The sequence below is a fragment of the Triticum urartu genome, chromosome 6A (assembly GCF_056163025.1).
Source record: "Triticum urartu cultivar PI428250 chromosome 6A, HENAU_Tu73, whole genome shotgun sequence".
Classification (NCBI taxonomy): Eukaryota; Viridiplantae; Streptophyta; class Magnoliopsida; order Poales; family Poaceae; genus Triticum; species Triticum urartu.
The window spans coordinates 345117002-345136683 of NC_141878.1; positions in this window are offsets into that span (position 1 = coordinate 345117002).

Genomic DNA, 19682 nt, shown 5'->3' on the forward strand with positions numbered 1-19682 from the left:
AGCGCACATGAACTCGTTTCACATTACAGGATCACATGAGTACATTCATTCGAATATTATATCCTTAGCACATTCCTCTGCCACAAGGCGAGCACCCTTCAGGGCACTGTCATAATACTTTTCGGGGTGGTGATGCTCCTTGCCCTCCGGCGGCCCCTCCTTCACCAGCTTTTTGGCGTCCATCTTCGCCTAGTGCACTTTCGCCTGGGCAAAAGCCCTGCGCGCACCCTCAATGCAGACGGACCGCTTTATGACTTCAAACCGTGGGCAGGCGTTCACAAGCCGCCTTACCAGGCCGAAATAGCTGCTAGGCAGGGGCTCGCCAGGCCACATCCGGACTATGAGGTCCTTCATGGCCAGTTCGGCCGCCTTGTGAAGCTCGACCAGTTGCTTCAACTGGTCGCTCAAGGGCATCGGATGTTCAGTCCCAGTATACTGAGACCAGAACAACCTCTCCGTCGAGCTCCCTTCCTCGGCCCGGTAGAACTCCGCGGCATCTGACACACTGCTGGGTAGATCTGCGAACGCTCTTGGAGAACTCCGAATTCGGGTAAGTAAAAGGAAAGTTTCCTTCACATGCTTGCTTTGCATAATGAATGCCTTACCCGCCGCTATCTTCCTGACTGCCTCAATTTCCTGGAGGACCTTTTGGGCTTCGGCCTTGGCATTTTCTGCGTTCTTGAGGGCCTTCGCAAGCTCAGACCCTTGCGTCATACAGTCACGCTCCAAGGACTCGTACTTCTTGAAAAACTCCTGGAGCTCTTGCTGAACCTCGCCGACTCGGGCCTCTTGCTTCTCGCGCTCCTTGGCCGCTTTGCCTTCGGCCTCGGACAGCGCCTTCTTCCGGGTCGCCACTTCGGTCCTGGCCCCTAGCAAAATTCATGACGATCATGTGATCTAACAACCAGTTTCCTTTTTTATCAATAAATAGACGAGGTGTCACTTACCTTTGTTCTCTTCGAGCTGCCTCTTGGTAAGGCCGAGCTCTTCCTCGGACCGCTCAAGGTCCCGCTTCAGTGCGGAGACCTCCGCCGTGTGAGCGGCAGCAGCCAGCAGTGAAGCCTGCTTATTCACATAGACATATTCTGATTAGACTCATGTGATTATTATTTGATCCTCTATTTGGCCTTTCTTTCAAACACCAAACAGAGCATCAATGGCTACTGTCTATGTTGTAACATTTTCTCATAATTTGATTACTTACCTCGAAGCCTGTTAGGAGGCTGGCACAGGCTTCAGTCAGCCCGCTTTTGGCGGACTGAACCTTCATGACCACCGCACTCATGATAGAGCGGTGCTCTTCGTTAATGGAGGCGCCGCGAAGCGCTTCTAGCAAATTGTCTGATGCCCCTAGATGGACAGAGACCATCGGCACAGACGGCTTGTCCCCCTTAGACTTGCTGCCCCCGGCATTAGAGCCCATGGGAGTCTTTCCCCTTGTGCGCCCAGTGTCCGGAATGTCGCCTTGGGGTGCTTCTGGAACTGTCTCCCCTTGGTTCAGTACCCTTTGAGACAACACCTCGATGTCGTCCGTAGGGCGGGGGGAGGAGGCGTGAGGAGTGAATCGCTGTTCATCTCTGATGGGCCCAAAGACTCATCCGAAGAGGATACGTCGATACGGGCTTTGGATGGGCTGCATGATCATGTTCGGCATGATAAGAAGTAATAAAATAAAACATACCAAGAACTATTATGGTATCCAGATACTTACGACTTTGTCAGGGGCTTGTCCCTGGGTAACCACTCCTCGTCGCTAAAAGCGGCCGCCGTGGAGCAGTCCGGAAGGAGAGTCCTTCCCTTCTTGGGCCCTTCGGCTTCCCCTGACGGGGCGGCCTTCCTTTTCTTGTCTCCCCCGGCTGGGGGGGGGAGAACTTTCCTCTTCCTCCTCCTCGTTTTTGTGGGAGGAGGGCGCCTCGGTGTTATCGGATGATGAGTCTGATACGACCTTGCGCCGGAGACCTTTCCTGGTCCCCGTGGCCTTCTTCTTGGCCTTCTTCTCCGGCACCTCATAGGGCGCCGGAACCAGCATCTCCGTTAAGAGAGCCCTTGCTGGATCCTCGGGCGGTGGGGCTGAACAATCGATCCACTCCGCTGTCGCGACCCATTCCTGTTAAATGGCGTGTGGAGGCTTAGATCCCCCACATGATTATACTGGGGAAAGAAACGTCTTACGAGATATAAGGAGCTTACCGGATTGGCAGGGCGCTTTGCACTGAGTCCGTGATCCTCAGTAAGGGGAGGAGGTACCTCGGCGGACTTGAACAGCACCCTCCAGATGTCCTGGTGTGTCGTGTCGAAGAGCTCTTGCAACGTCTGGTGCTTAGCCGGGTCGAACTCCCACATATTGAATGCCCGTCTTTGACACGGGAGGATCCGGCGGAAGAGCATGACCTGGACCACGTTGACAAGCTTGATTTTCTTGCTTATCATGTTTTTAACACAGTTCTGGAGTCCAGTCAGCTCCACCGATGAACCCCAGGATAGGCCCTTCTCTTTCCAGGAGGTGAGCCGCGTGGGGATGCCGGATCGAAATTCGGGGGCTGCCACCCGGTTGGTTTCATGCGGCTCGGTGATGTAGAACCACCCCGATTACCACCCCTTCACTGTCTCCACATAGGAGCCTTCGGGCCAGGTGACGTTGGGCATTTTTCCCACCATGGCGCCTCCGCACTCCGCTTGCTGGCCGACCACCACCTTCGGTTTAACATTGACGGTCTTCAGCCACAGGCCGAAGTGGGGCTTGATGCGGCGGAAGGCCTCGCACACGACGATAAACGCCGAGATGTTGAGGATGAAATTGGGAGCTAGATCGTGGAAGTCCAGCCCGTAGTAGAACATGAGCCCGCGAACAAATGGGTGGAGGGGAAATCCCAGCCTGCGGACAAAATGGGTAAGGAATACAACCCTTTCGTGGGGTTAGGGGGTAGGGAAAATCTGCCCCGCGTCTGGGAGCCGGTGCGCGATATCTGCGGCCAGGTATCCGGCTTCCCGGAGCTTCGTAATGTTCTCCTCCATAACAGAGGAGACCATCCACTTGCCTCCTGCTCTGGACATGTTTGGAGTGGTTTTGCGGAGAAAATGCGAACTTGGGCGCTGGAGCTCGAGTACGCGAGAATGGATGGGCAGGGAAGAAGAAGGCGTGGGTGAAAAGGAGGAGTCCTTGTCCCTTTATAAGGGCGGAAGAAACTATGCGCCTCCCCACCTGCATGGTAAACTCGCTTATTCCCCAAGCGCCGTGATCGATGGCGCCGTTGGGTTACCCACACCTGTATTGATGAGAATCCCGTGATAAGGGGACACGATCTCTGCTTCGACAAGACGTGCCAAGAAAACCGCCTCGCAATATGTGTAGTAGCTGGTTGGGAAAAACGGTTCATAATGACCGGGCCACGGCAGGATGTCACATTATGAAAAGTTGTTAGCAGATTAGATTTGTAGAATAATATACTCTCTATGGTGGTATGTGGAATTTGTTTTGTAGAGCTGGACACGATCCTTGTGTTCAAAATCTTCTATGGAGTATTCGGAGAAGGAACCTGCCTTGCAATGCCGAAGACAATCTGCGCGACGGACTCATCTTCATTGAAGCCTGGTTCAGGGGCTACTAAGGGACTCCTGGATTAGGGGGTCCTCGGACAGCCGGACTATATACTTTGGCTGGACTGTTGGACTATGAAGATACAATATTGAAGACTTCGTCTTATGTCCGGGTGGGACTGTCCTTTGCGTGGAAGGCAGGCTTGGCAATTCGGATATGTAGATCTCCTCCCTTGTAACCGACTCTGTGTAACCCTAGCGCCCTCCGGTGTCTATATAAACCGGAGGGTTTAGTCCATAGGACAACAACAATCATAATCATAGGCTAGCTTCTAGGGTTTAGCCTCTACGATCCCGTGGTAGATCAACTCTTGTAATACTCATATCATCAAGATCAATCAAGCAGGAAGTAGGGTATTACCTCCATCGAGAGGGCCCAAACCTGGGTAAACATTGTGTCCCCCGCCTCTATTACCATCCGCCTTAGATGCACAGTTCGGGACCCCCTACCCGAGATCCGCCGGTTTTGACACCGACAGAGGGGGCGGTGGGAGGAGGGCTGCCGGCGGAGGAGGGAGGAGGGGCGGCCGGAGGAGGAGGTAGGAGGGCACAGTGAGAGGAGGAGGGAAGGATGGAGTACCGCGGTGGAGGAGGAGCAGCGCAGCGGCGGTGGACGACAGTGGTGGCGGACGATGGGGCGTGCGGGGGAGAGTGATTAAGAGGGAGAGTGAGAGGGTCGGCCGCATGGGGACGATAAGGTAGGGTTAGTAGTAGCGCAGGTTCGAGAAAAGTGCTACTGCTACAGAGCATAGCAGTAGCGCTGGGTACCAATACGCGTTGCTTCTAAGTGGGGCTAGCCATGTGCGCCCAGTTCAAGTTTAGCAGCAGCGCGTTTTGCTAGTACGCGCTACTGCTAAAGTGATAGCAGTAGTGTCGTTTACTTACACGTGCTACTACTAAGTAGCAGTAGCGCCTCATTTTGTCCAGCGCTACTTCTAAGATGTTGTGTATAAGGTTTTCCCTAGTAGTGCTAGTTGACCGCTTCTTCCTACACCTTCTTCCTGATACTAGATGTTCCTAGTAACTCGCGATGCACAAGGTTTCTCCTCATATACTATTTAATCTTAGCTAGAGGTCCGTCGCCCCTGGATTTGAATTCCTAGTCAGTTGATTCCCAATTAAAGGAAGCATTCCCTGGCGTAACAGGGCTTAGTCTACCTATTACGCTGGGGAAGCAGTGCCTCGGTGTTTATCTTAGGGGTATGTGGGGCCTAGGAGCTGCTGGCGCCCGATCTGGAGGACGGCTAGGCTTAAAGGGATGGCCGGGGCGCTGCTGAGCATGGCGGTGGTGTGACGTCGAGGGGATGGTGTGATGCCGCGAGATCGATGCGCTAGGTGTCTTCCATTTACTCGTTGTTGTTGCCTTGTCATTTGCTTGCGTGTCGCATCTTGCCATGTCATCATGTGCATTATATCATCATGTTTCCAAAACTTGCATCCGTCCCAGTCTCCTCGTTTCGTACGTTGTCCATTCTGAGCCCAGACACACTTGCACACGCCTGCGGCATGTCCGAAATATTATTTTATAAGTGGCCAAAAATGTTCTCGGAATGGGTTGAAAGTTGGCATGTGGTGTTGTTATGTTGTAGGTAGGCCGCCTGCCAAGTTTCATCGCATTCGGAGTTCATTTGATAGCCCAACCGTTAAATTATGGCGGCATTATAGCCGGTCTAACGTCAGACTTTTTGGTCTCCGGAAACAGTCGCCGGTCCTCTCTCTCTTCTCTTCTCTCAGCTCGAGCTCTTCTGCACAGCCCACGAGTTCCAACTGACCTCTCGCGCACGCGTCCGAAAAGCTGTCTCGGACCTGACCCGGACTGTCGCCACCGTTGTGTCCGGATCATCCCCAAACATCTACAAAACGTCTCCGTTTTGTTAATTGGACTTCCTACCCTATTTTTCTCGACCGCTCGATTTATTTGGAGGGACAGTTTAGCCCCTAAATGTCTCCCTCTTTCTTTATATATATACTCCTAGTGCTATTTGGAAAAAACCCTAAAACCGAGGGCACTTGTCCCATCTTTCCCTTTCGGCCGCTGCCACTCTCTCATCGGGATCCTCCCCAATCCACCCACCTCCTCTTCCTTGAATTCCCCATCTGGCCAATCCCGCATCCTATCTCGTTCTCCATCCAACCAAACCGATTCATCCATCCAGCACAGCCGCGCTTGAGCGCTCCCGAGGCCGAGCTCCTCCAACGCCGCGCCGCCCCGGCGAACCTACCAGCCGGCGACCCCGTCCTCAGGCCAGCCCCGTCGCGCCACCTCTTCCTTCCCTTCCTCCTCTGGTTCTTCTCCCTCTCACTCCCTCCACCTCTCTGTTTTTCTCTCACAGGGAGTACACGATGCACCGACCTCCATGGATTTCGCACCGGAGTCCCCGACCGTGCCTCGTCCTAGATGCAGGAGCACGAGCTCCCTCCTCCTCGTTGCACACATCGCTCGCCGAGCCGCCCGAGTACATCCTCTAGTTCGTAGCCCCGGCCACCAAAGCTCTCACCGCCGACGAGCCTTGCCAATCCCCCCGCCAGGTCAAGCGCTCCCCATCGCTCCTCTTCCTCGCTTGTCTCTCTCTCCCTGACGCTCTCTCTGCCCTTGGACAGGCACCGCCGTCGGAGTGACGTACCTCGCCGCCCTATCGCCCCACCAGCCGGATCCGGCCTCAAGGGCGATGTGAGCTGCCCTCCAGATCCCCTCTTCCAATTGGGCCAACAGGATTCGGCCCATGTAGTATTTTTCTCTTGGGACGAATTTAGCTTGTATCCAGTGTTTTTCAGATTTGCAGAAAAACCCTCCATGTTCGTGCATTTAATAACTCATCATCCGTGCACCTGATTAAAATGTTTTATATATGAAACTTGTTTAGAATCTTGTCTAGTTTCATAATATGTCATTTTCATCCATGTTTGAAATGTTTAAACCTGCTGCTTGCATTAATTTGATCCTATGCCATGCTAAAATATTTTGGTTCATAACTAAATAACGTAACTTAGTATGGGTTCATAACTGAATAACCGTAACTGTAACTAAATGTTCTGGAATACCTGAGTTTCGCCGACATCGAAAATCTCTTTTATGCAGTTGTTGGTGAGATAACCTCGACGCCGCCCAGTACTGGGGCGGGAGTTCAGGAGTATTGCCATAACTCGTATAACGGATGCTTTTTGAAGGTTCAGGTAAACGATTTCCAAAGGTTTCTTGGTTATGTGTTGAAGGATGGATACATCTTGATGTAGGATTTTTTAGTTTTGGGTGAGATATTATGCTTCCCCTGTATCCCCAACACCTGATTGCATAACTGGAAAGTTTCGGGAGCTTATAAGTGGGAATTCAAGTAGCTCTTAGGATATCTTTTCGACAGATGTATGATACGAAATTGGGGTTCGACGTCTAGTGGTCCGCCTATCCATGGTTGGTTTTATAGTGGTCTTGTTGCGTCTTAAAGAGTCCTTGGCTATGCTGACTCGGGGACGCTTCGTATGTCATGTGCACTGCCTTGTACATGATGGTGCTGTACGATCGAGCCCGTGTAGGCCCCACCATGAAAACTTCGGATGAAATCTCTATCATATGTTTGTTCCGGCTTATTTTGCAAGCCAATCCTTTGTTTTGTTTTGAGTTGTGGTATTCGAGTTGCTTCGAAGTCAAATGTTGATTCCATACCTTCTCTAAACGGTGTTCTCATACTCCGATGTGAATACCAATCCTTCATGATAATCGAGATTGTCATGTTAATTCTTTTCAACCGGCGTGTTTTCTTTTCAAGTGGGTCCGAACATTTCAACATCCGCAAGATCAAGTATCAGTTCTTCTCAATGGTGTTCATTTCTTCCGTCTCCAAGTTGCCTTTGTTTTTCCCACCCTCCCACCCCTTTTCTTCAAGGAATCCGATGTCTTAATCAAGTATCCATTTTATTCATGTGAAGACTCTTCATTCTTGTCTTTGAATGTTCTTATCCGGTGATTCTCATGAAGATACTAACGGAGCCTCAAGTTCATCATCTTTTGCTCTTTTTATTCTCCGGTGGAACCAATTCAAGCTTTGGTGTTGATCATATCCCTTTTTCCTCATTTCAATGCTTTCTCATGCCAGTGCAATTCTTAATCGTTCACCTCTCGCTATTCTATTGTCCCGAAGTGCTCAAGATATCTCAGAAGGCTCGTCTTTTCATTCAAGATCAGTTCAACCTATTTCAAGGTTGTTATCTCATTCAAGCCATTTAACTCAACCGGTGCGTTCTCTCTTTTAAATCGTTCAACAGTGTTTCTTTTGAGTGGGTCCTAACCCACAGGTCTTTTTCCAGGATCTTACCTGACTCTTCTAATTTTCCCGGAGATATCCTAAATTCTTTTCCAAGTTTGACGCAAGTATGGATTATCATCAGTCATATGTCTTTATCCAAGATCTTTCAAATTCTTTTCATCGTTGGCTCAACCTCTTCATTTTGATTCTTCCGGAGCGTCTAAATAATTCATAGTGGCGTTTCTCGTCGTCATTCTCGGATTTTGAAGACCGAAGAAGATTTTCTCTTAAATCTTGCTCCATTCTCTTCAAGATTCATGGTGCTAGCTTTATGCCATCCTCTCATAATTCTTTTCGATTGTGAGAATTTTTTTTCACCAATCCGGAGCAATTCAAGATTCTTTTCAGTTTGATTCTCCGGAGGCCATCATCTCAGAATTATTCTTTCCAGCTTTCAGCTCACCTTCTCTAAAAATCTTACCGGTGCGTCATCCAGTATTATCTTCCCAGCTCGGATCTCTTCGTTTCACTTGTATCTAAATTCTCTCAAGCATCTTCGTTCATTTGCAAATTCTTCCCGGTGTTTCGTTATCTTTTACTTCGTTCATTTTCAATTCTTACGGGGGTTCGTTCAAGATGTCTCTTCCTTCGTTATCATATCAATTCATTCGTTCTTTTCAATCCTGACCGGTGATTCGTTGAAGATCTTCCCAAGTTTGAGCTATACCTCTCTTTAATCCTTTCTACGAGAATAAGTAGTGTGCCAAATCCATTGGTTGTCATCAATTTAATTGGTGAAGGATAAGCATAATGTAATTCTTATTCTTGTTTCATCGAGTGAATTCAATTCCTTATTCTGGAGGTTCATCAAATTCTCGGTTTCACTTGATTCATGTTTCTTTTCCCGGAGTTCCAAGTTCTCTCAATTAGTTCAACACGGAGATCCATCTAAATCGGTACAAGGATTCACCTTGTGTTTTCAACTTCTCTTTCCTTCCGGTTGATCATTCTTTTGTTTAACGAAGTTCTTCATGAAGGTTCTACATGATGGTTCATCAAGGATTTAATTCCTTCTCGAAGTGTTCATCAAGATTCTTTTCAGAGGAGCTCAAGCATTCTTATTCTTGCTATCCGGAGTGCAATTCTTTCTTCCATATCATTGGAGGTGGTATTATGTCATTCTTGATTATTTGAGTTCATGTTTCATGATCCACAGGTTGTTAAGAATGGGGTATTTTAAATCCATCAATCTCTTCATTGAAGTTATCTTGGGTTATATTTCACCTAAAACTTTCCCTAAGGATTGTTGCTAATTATGGTGCTTATAAATGACCCAAGTTCTTCATTTATCCTTCCGGTGAGATAAGTTTCTCGTCTCCTTGTTCTTATCAATCCAATTCTTTTTCCCGTGAGTGGCAGGTTGTCACCTGATAATTTGAGATGTATTCCATAAGACCATATCAAGCGTATTCTTTTCATTGTTGGTTTACCAACAACTCAGTTCGAACCTTCTCCTAAAGATACTTTTGCAAGCTCATTTAAGGTAGAAGATGTTGTTTTCTCCTCTGTTCATTCCTTTCCATTCTCTCATTTCTTCTGGTGGCATTGTGTTGTTGCTCTCTTCAACCCATCTTTTCGTTTTCGTTCAGGATCGTGTTCTTTTCGTGCTTATCCATTTAACCGGAGTGTTGTGCCCCCTGCTCAAGTTCTTTTCATTTTATCAAGTTTCATATCACTCTTCAACCGGGGTGCTGCCGGAATTTGTTCTTCCTTGTTCCTCTTCCCTACCGGAGTGCTTTCAACTTCGTTCTTCTCCGTTGCATTCTTTCTTCAATATGTTCATCATCTAAAGGTTCTTTGGTTTCACTCGTTTGTCAAAGAAGCAATTTAGTTTACCTCTTCTCCTTCTCTTCCGTTTTTTCCTCCGGTGCCAGTCTAGATCTCGGGACGAGATCCTCTCGTAGTGGTGGAGTGTTGTGATGCCCCGAGATCGATGCGTCAGGTGTCTTCCAGTTACTCGTTGTTGTTGCCTTGTCATAAGCTTGCGTGTCGCATCTTGCCATGTCATCATGTGCATTGCATCATCATGTTTTCAAAACATGCATCCGTCTCGGTCTCCTCATTTCGTCCGTTGTCCGTTCTGAGCCCAGACACACTTGCACGCGCCCGCGGAATGTCCAAAATATTATTTTATAAGTGGCCAAAAATGTTCTCGGAATGGGTTGAAAGTTGGCATGTGGTGTTGTTATGTTGTAGGTAGGCCGCTTGCCAAGTTTCATCGCATTTGGAGTTCGTTTGATATCCCAACCATTAAATTATGGCGGCATTATAGCCGGTCTAACGTCGGACGTTTTCGGTCTCCGGAAACAGTCGCCGGGCCTCTCTCTCTCTTCTCTTCTCTCAGCTCGAGCCCTTCTGCACAGCCCACGAGTTCCAACCGACCTCTCGCGCGCGTGTCCGAAAAGCTGTCCCGGACCTGACCCGGACTGTCGCCACCATTGTGTCCGGATCATCCCCAAACATCTACAAAACGTCTTCGTTTTGTTAATTGGACTTCCTACCCTATTTTTCTCGACCGCTCGATCTATTTGAAGGGACGGTTTAGCCCCTAAATGTCTCCCTCTTTCTTTATATATATACTCCTAGTGCTATTTGGAAAAAACCCTAAAACCGAGGGCACTTGTCCCATCTTTCCCTTTCCGCCGCTGCCACTCTCTCATCGGGATCCTCCCCGATCCACCCACCTCCTCTTCCTTGAATTCCCCATCTGGCCAATCCCGCATCCTATCTCGTTCTCCATCCAACCAAACCGATTCATCCATCCAGCACAGCTGCGCTTGAGCGCTCCCGAGGCCGAGCTCCTCCAACGTCGCGCCGCCCCGGCGAACCTGCCAGCCGGCGACCCCGTCCTCAGGCCAGCCCCGTCGCGCCACCTCTTCCTTCCCTTCCTCCTCTGGTTCTTCTCCCTCTCACTCCCTCCACCTCTCTGTTTTTCTCTCACAGGGAGTACACGATGCGCCGACCTTCATGGATTTCGCACCGGAGTCCCCGACCGCGCCTCGTCCTAGATGCAGGAGCACGAGCTCCCTCCTCCTCGTTGCACGCATCGCTCGCCAAGCCGCCGAGCCGCCCGAGTACATCGTCCAGTTCATAGCCCCGGCCACCAAAGCTCTCACCACCGACGAGCCTTGCCAATCCCCCCGCCAGGTCAAGCGCTCCCCATTGCTCCTCTTCCTCACCTGTCTCTCTCTCCCTGACGCTCTCTCTGCCCTTGGACAGGCACCGCCGTCGGAGTGACGTACCTCGCCGCCCTATCGCCCCACCAGCCGGATCCGGCCTCAAGGGCGATGTGAGCCGCCCTCGAGATCCCCTCTTCCAGTTGGGCCAACAGGATTCGGCCCATGTAGTATTTTTCTCTCGGGATGAATTTAGCTTGTATCCAGTGTTTTTCAGATTTGCAGAAAAACCCTCCATGTTCGTGCATTTAATAACTCATCATCCGTGCACCTGATTAAAATGTTTTATATATGAAACTTGTTTAGAATCTTGTCTAGTTTCATAATATGTCATTTTCATCCATGTTTGAAATGTTTAAGCCTGCTGCTTGCATTAATTTGATCCTATGCCATGCTAAAATATTTTGGTTCATAACTAAATAACGTAACTTAGTACGGGTTCATAACTGAATAACCGTAACTGTAACTAAATGTTCTGGAATACTGAGTTTCGCCGACATCGAAAATCTCTTTTATGCAGTTGTTGGTGAGATAACCTCGACGCCGCCCAGTACTAGGGCGGGAGTTCAGGAGTATTGCCATAACTCGTATAACGGATGCTTTTCGAAGGTTGAGGTAAACGATTTCCGAAGGTTTCTTGGTTATGTGTTGAAGGATGGATACAGCTGGATGTAGGATTTTTTAGTTTTGGGTGAGATATTATGCTTCCCCTGTATCCCCAACACCTGATTGCATAACCGAAAAGTTTCGGGAGTTTATAAGTGGGAATTCAAGTAGCTCTTAGGATATCTTTTCGACAGATGTATGATACGAAATTGGGGTTCGACGTCTAGTGGTCGCCTATCCACGGTTGGTTTTCCAGTGGTCTTGTTGCGTCTTAAAGAGTCCTTGGCTATGCTGACTCGGGGACGCTTCGTATGTCATGTGCACTGCCTTGTACATGATGGTGTTGTACGATCGAGCCCGTGTAGGCCCCACCATGAAAACTTCGGAAGAAATCTCTATCCTATGTTTGTTCCGGCTTATTTTGCAAGCCAATCCTTTGTTTTGTTTTGAGTTGTGGTATTCGAGTTGCTTCGAAGTCAAATGTTGATTCCATACCTTCTCTAAACGGTGTTCTCATACTCCGATGTGAATACCAATCCTTCATGATAATCGAGATTGTCATGTTAATTCTTTTCAACCGGCGTGTTTTCTTTTCAAGTGGATCCGAACATTTCAACATCCGCAAGATCAAGTATCAGTTCTTCTCAACGGTGTTCATTTCTTCCGTGTCATAGTTGCCTTTGTTTTTCCCACCCTCCCACCCCTTTTGTTCAAGGAATCTGATGTCTTAATCAAGTATCCATTTTATTCATGTGAAGACTCTTCATTCTTGTCTTTGAATGTTCTTATCCGGTGATTCTCATGAAGATACTAACGGAGCCTCAAGTTCATCATCTTTTGCTCTTTTTCTTCTCCGGTGGAACCAATTCAAGCTTTGGTGTTGATCATATCCCTTTTTCCTCATTTCAATGCTTTCTCATGCCAGTGCAATTCTTAATCGTTCACCTCTCGCTATTCTATTGTCCCGAAGTGCTCAAGATATCTCAGAAGGCTCGTCTTTTCATTCAAGATCAGTTCAACCTATTTCGAGGTTGTTATCTCATTCAAGCCATTTAACTCAACCGGTGCATTCTCTCTTTTAAATCGTTCAACGGTGTTTCTTTTGAGTGGGCCCTAACCCACAGGTCTTTTTCCAGGATCTTACCTGACTCTTCTAATTTTCTCGGAGCTATCCTAAATTCTTTTCCAAGTTTGACGCAAGTATGGATTATCATCAGTCATATGTCTTTATCCAAGATCTTTCAAATTCTTTTCATCGTTGGCTCAACCTCTTCATTTTGATACTTCCGGAGCGTCTAAATAATTCATAGTGGCGTTTCTCGTCGTCATTCTTGGATTTTGAAGACCGAAGAAGATTTTCTCTTAAATCTTGCTCCATTCTCTTCAAGATTCATGGTGCTAGCTTTATGCCATCCTCTCATAATTCTTTTCGATTGTGAGAATTTTTTTTCACCTATCCGGAGCAATTCAAGATTCTTTTTAGTTTGATTCTCCGGAGGCCATCATCTCAGAATTATTCTTTCCAGCTTTCAGCTCACCTTCTCTAAAAATCTTACCGGTGCGTCATCCAGTATTATCTTCCCAGCTCGGATCTCTTCGTTTCACTTGTATCTAAATTCTCTCAAGCATCTTCGTTCATTTGCAAATTCTTCCCGGTGTTTCGTTATCTTTTACTTCGTTCATTTTCAATTCTTACGGGGGTTCGTTCAAGATGTCTCTTCCTTCATTATCATATCAATTCATTCATTCTTTTCAATCCCGACCGGTGATTCGTTGAAGATCTTCCCAAGTTTGAGCTATACCTCTCTTTAATCCTTTCTACGAGAATAAGTAGTGTGCCAAATCCATTGGTTGTCATCAATTTAATTGGTGAAGGATAAGCATAATGTAATTCTTATTCTTGTTTCATCGAGTGAATTCAATTCCTTATTCTGGAGGTTCATCAAATTCTCGGTTTCACTTGATTCATCTTTCTTTTCCCGGAGTTCCAAGTTCTCTCAATTAGTTCAACACGGAGATCCATCTAAATCGGTACAAGGATTCACCTTGTGTTTTCAACTTCTCTTTCCTTCCGGTTGATCATTCTTTTGTTTAACGGAGTTCTTCATGAAGGTTCTACATGATGGTTCATCAAGGATTTAATTCCTTCTCGAAGTGTTCATCAAGATTCTTTTCAGAGGAGCTCAAGCATTCTTATTCTTGCTATCCAGAGTGCAATTCTTTCTTCCATATCATTGGAGGTGGTATTATGTCATTCTTGATTATTTGAGTTCATGTTTCATGATCCACAGGTTGTTAAGAATGGGGTATTTTAAATCCATCAATCTCTTCATTGAAGTTATCTTGGGTTATATTTCACCTAAAACTTTCCCTAAGGATTGTTGCTAATTATGGTGCTTATAAATGACCCAAGTTCTTCATTTATCCTTCCGGTGAGATAAGTTTCTCGTCTCCTTGTTCTTATCAATCCAATTCTTTTTCCCGTGAGTGGCAGGTTGTCACCTGATAATTTGAGATGTATTCCATAAGACCATATCAAGCGTATTCTTTTCATTGTTGGTTTACCAACAACTCAGTTTGAACCTTCTCCTAAAGATACTTTTGCAAGCTCATTTAAGGTAGAAGATGTTGTTTTCTCCTCCGTTCATTCCTTTCCATTCTCTCATTTCTTCCGGAGGCATTGTGTTGTTGCTCTCTTCAACCCATCTTTTTGTTTTCGTTCAGGATCGTGTTCTTTTCGTGATTATCCCATTTAACTGGAGTGTTGTGCCCCCTGCTCAAGTTCTTTTCATTTTATCAAGTTTCATATCACTCTTGAACCGGGGTGCTGCCCGAATTTGTTCTTCCTTGTTCCTCTTCCCTACTGAAGTGCTTTCAACTTCATTCTTCTCCGTTGCATTCTTTCTTCAATATGTTCATCATCTAAAGGTTCTTTGGTTTCACTCGTTTGTCAAAGAAGCAATTTACTTTACCTCTTCTCCTTCTCTTCCGTTTTTTCCTCCGGTGCCAGTCTAGATCTCGGGACAAGATCCTCTCGTAGTGGTGGAGTGTTGTGACGCCCCGAGATCGATGCGTCAGGTGTCTTCCAGTTACTCGTTGTTGTTGCCTTGTCATTTGCTTGCGTGTCGCATCTTGCCATGTCATCATGTGCATTGCATCATCATGTTTTCAAAACATGCATCCGTCTCGGTCTCCTCGTTTCGTCCGTTGTCCGTTCTGAGCCTAGACACACTTGCACGCGCCCGCGGCATGTCCGAAATATTATTTTATAAGTGGCCAAAAATGTTCTCGGAATGGGTTGAAAGTTGGCATGTGGTGTTGTTATGTTGTAGGTAGGCCGCTTGCCAAGTTTCATCACATTTGGAGTTTGTTTGATAGCCCAACCATTAAATTATGGCGGCATTATAGCCGGTCTAACGTCGGACGTTTTCGGTCTCCGGAAACAGTCGCCGGGCCTCTCTCTCTCTTCTCTTCTCTCAGCTCGAGCCCTTCTGCACAGCCCACGAGTTCCAACCGACCTCTCGCGCGCGTGTCCGAAAAGCTGTCCCGGACCTGACCCGGACTGTCGCCACCGTTGTGTCCGGATCATCCCCAAACATCTACAAAACGTCTTCGTTTTGTTAATTGGACTTCCTACCCTATTTTTCTCGACCGCTCGATTTATTTGGAGGGACGGTTTAGCCCCTAAATGTCTCCCTCTTTCTTTATATATATACTCCTAGTGCTATTTGGAAAAAACCCTAAAACCGAGGGCACTTGTCCCATCTTTCCCTTTCGGCCGCTGCCACTCTCTCATCGGGATCCTCCCCGATCCACCGACCTCCTCTTCCTTGAATTCCCCATCTGGCCAATCCCGCATCCTATCTCATTCTCCATCCAACCAAATCGATTCATCCATCCAGCACAGCCGCGCTTGAGCGCTCCCGAGGCCGAGCTCCTCCAACGCCGCGCCGCCCCGGCGAACCTGCCAGCCGGCGACCCCGTCCTCAGGCCAGCCCCATCGCGCCACCTCTTCCTTCCCTTCCTCCTCTGGTTCTTCTCCCTCTCACTCCCTCCACCTCTCTGTTTTTCTCTCACAGGGAGTACACGATGCGCCGACCTCCATGGATTTCGCACCGGAGTCCCCGACCGCGCCTCGTCCTAGATGCAGGAGCACGAGCTCCCTCCTCCTCGTTGCACGCATCGCTCGCCGAGCCGCCGAGCCGCCCGAGTACATCGTCCAGTTCGTAGCCCCGGCCACTAAAGCTCTCACCGCCGACGAGCCTTGCCAATCCCCCCGCCAGGTCAAGCGCTCCCCGTCGCTCCTCTTCCTCGCTTGTCTCTCTCTCTCCCTGACCCTCTCTCTGCCCTTGGACAGGCACCGCCGTCGGAGTGCCGTACCTCGCCGCCCTATCGCCCCACCAGCCGGATCCGGCCTCAAGGCCGATGTGAGCCGCCCTCCAGATCCCCTCTTCCAGTTGGGCTAACAGGATTCGGCCCATGTAGTATTTTTCTCTCGGGATGAATTTAGCTTTTATCTAATGTTTTTCAGATTTGCAGAAAAACCCTCCATGTTCGTGCATTTAATAACTCTTCATCCGTGCACCGGATTAAAATGTTTTATATATGAAACTTGTTTAGAATCTTGTCTAGTTTTCATAATATGTCATTTTCATCCATGTTTGAAATGTTTAAACCTGCTGCTTACATTAATTTGATCATATGCCATGCTAAAATATTTTGGTTCATAACTAAATAACCGTAACTTGGTTTGTAATAAACTTTATATGTAAATGGGGTAGAAAAATGCCTAGTTTAACATGGTGGACTTGCTTTGCATGTTCAACAACTATAAAATTGTGTTTAGGGCAGAACAGTACCATAACCAATATATGCACATGAGGATTTTTCCGGACTTGTTGCTTGTTGTTCCGGCCTCATTTAAACTTGCCTAGATAGGTAGTTTTCTTTTGCTTCACCCTCTTCCCATGTTTAACAACATTTAATATTGTTTGGTAAATAAACAAGATCGAACTAAATAAGTCACGTGGTGTTTCGTCAATATGCAACAGAGTTGCATATTGAGCTCCACTTAATTTGTAGGATTGTTTGTGCACTTTGCCATGTCATGCTTCATTAAACCGGACATGCATCATACTTGGTTGTGCATCTTGCCATGTTGATGTGATGGTTGTTTACTATGTTGTTTGCTTCTTTCTGGTGTTGCTTCTTCATGGACTCGTTCTTCTTCCTTGCGGGATCTCAAGCAAGATGACCATACCCTCGAAATCACTTCTATCTTTGCTTGCTAGATGCTCGCTCTTTTGCTATGCCTATGCTGCGATACCTACCACTTGCTTATCATGCCTCCCATATTGTTAAGCCAAGCCTCTAACCCACCTTGTCCTAGTAAACCGTTGTTTGGCTATGTTACCGCTTTGCTCAGCCCCTCTTATAGCGTTGTTAGTTGCAGGTGAAGATTTGGAGTTTGTTCCATCTTGGAACATGGATATCTTGTTGGGATATCACAATATCTCTTATTTAATTAATGCATCTATATACTTGGTAAAGGGTGGATGTCTCGGCCTTATGCCTGGTGTTTTGTTCCACTCTTGCCGCCCTAGTTTCCGTCATATCGGTGTTATGTTCCCGGATTTTGCATTCCTTACACGGTTGGGTTATAATGGGAACCCCTTGATAGTTCGCTTTGAATAAAACTCCTCCAGCAAGGCCCAACCTTGGTTTTACCATTCGCCACCTAGCCTTTTTCCCTTGGGAGTCGCGCATCCCGAGGGTCATCTTTATTTTAACCCCCCGGGCCAGTGTTAGTCCGAACCAGAGCCACTTGCGGCGCCACCTCGGGGAAACTTGAGGGCTGGTTTTAGCTGTACGTAGTGTTCATCCGGTGTTGCCCTGAGAACGAGATATGTGCACCTCCTATCAAGATGTCGGCGCATCAGGCGGTCTTGCTGGACTTGTTTTACCATTGTCGAGGATGTCTTGTAACCGGGATGCCAAGTCTGATCGGATTGTCTTGGGAGAAGGAATATCCTTCGTTGACCGTGAGAGCTTGTGATGGGCTAAGTTGGGACACCCCTACAGGGTTTTGAACTTTTGAAAGTTGTGCCCGTGGTTATGGGCAGATGGGAATTTGTTAATGTCCGGTTGTAGAAAACCTGAAGTTGAACTTAATTAAAATGCACCAACCGCGTGTGTAACCGTGATGGTCTCCTCTCGGCGGAGTCCAGGAAGTGAACACGGTGTTGGAGTTATGCTTGACGTAGGTTGTTCTAGGATCACTTCTTGATCATAGTTTCTCGACCGTGCTTTTGCCTTCTCTTCTCACTCTCATTTGCGTATGTTAGCCACCATATATGCTAGTCGCTTGCTGTAGCTCCACCTCATACCTTTTACCCTACCTATAAGCTTAAATAGTCTTGATCGCGAGGGTGTGAGATTGTTGAGTCCCCGTGACTCACAGATACTTCCAAAACTAGCTTGCAGGTACCGATGATACCGTGCAGGTGATGCAACCGAGCTCAAGGAGGAGCTCGATGAAGATTGTGTTCGTTATGTTGTTTCTGTTTCCAGTTGATCAGTAGTGGAGCCCGGTTGGGATGATCGGGGATCTGTGTAGCATTTGGGGTAGTCTTCTTTTATTTTGGGTCGTAGTCGGACCTTGATTGTATCTGGATGATGTAATGCTTTATTCATGAATTGTGTGAATGTGGCGATTGTAAGCCAACTATGTAACTCTTTCCCTTATGTATTACATGGGTTGTGTGAAGATTACCTCACTTGCGACATTGTTTCAATGCGGTTATGCCTCTAAGTCGTGTTTTGACACGTGGGAGATATAGCCGCATCGAGGGCGTTACAGATGGCAGGGCAGCGGAGGTAGGGGTCTGGGCTGGAGGTCGCTGGCGGTTTGAGAAAGATCGGCAATAGTGACTGGCGGGAGGTAGACGAAGGCATATGCTTGTTCCTTGTAGATTGGACGTTTCATAAAAAAATCGACTGACCTATTTATTTTCAGTCGACTCTTATTTTGATAGGACCACATGTGGTGGTGTGCTAGAGGAGTACCTGCATTTCCCGGCCATCCCTGTGCTCATATATTACAAAATCATACGGAGTAGAATCTAATTTTGTTTGCTATGCAATGTTGTAGAGCTATCATATGTCTCCTATCATTTATTTTTCAGCCAGCTGCTATGTGCTACTTTTACAATGCACTAGTTCTGCGCACACTTCACCCATACTTTCACTATTGTTTTTTATGCATGGGTATTTCAGACTCTGCCAAATTGTTGACAGAAGCACAAAATAAAAGAGAGAAGTCGCTCCTACTTTCTTCATTGGCAGGCAAGACACGTCCGGCACTTTAAAGGTTGCATGTTCAATAGATGGAGATTGTAAACGTAGCTCTAGAGTTGATGATCTCGCTCGCCATGAACCACCATCCCAGGTGCTTGCTTTAACTTCACGGTGTCATATGTGGTTGCATGTTGCATATGGTGTCTAGCTTGTATTCGAAAGGCTGAAGTCGGTCTTTATTAAGATACGGAAAGATATTTTTTACATGAACCACCATCCCGGGAGCACCAGACAAATAGCTAGTCAGGGCACTGGCCGAGCTAGTGACAAGCCCATGACAGACAGGCATCACCTGCAAGACAACTAAAAAGCCATGATGGTGGCGAAGTAGCCCGCCTCCCACTAGGCTCTCAGGTCCTCGATGATCATGCTCACCACTCCAGCCGGATGTCTAGCTTGTATTGCTTCCAATTTGGTTAAATTGCACCTGCTTAGCTTACACATTATACCTTTGAATATGACATGCCTTCCTGTTTTTTGGTACATACTAGTACATCTGTCTATTAACCATGTTCTTACATCAAACTGATGTTCTTGTGTATCCCTCATCAATCGCTTATGATGAGGAAGTCAAGCCCGCGGATTACTGTGAGAAAAGATGCTCTTTTAAAGAATGCAGTGTCAGTCTCCCCACATGATTCTCAAG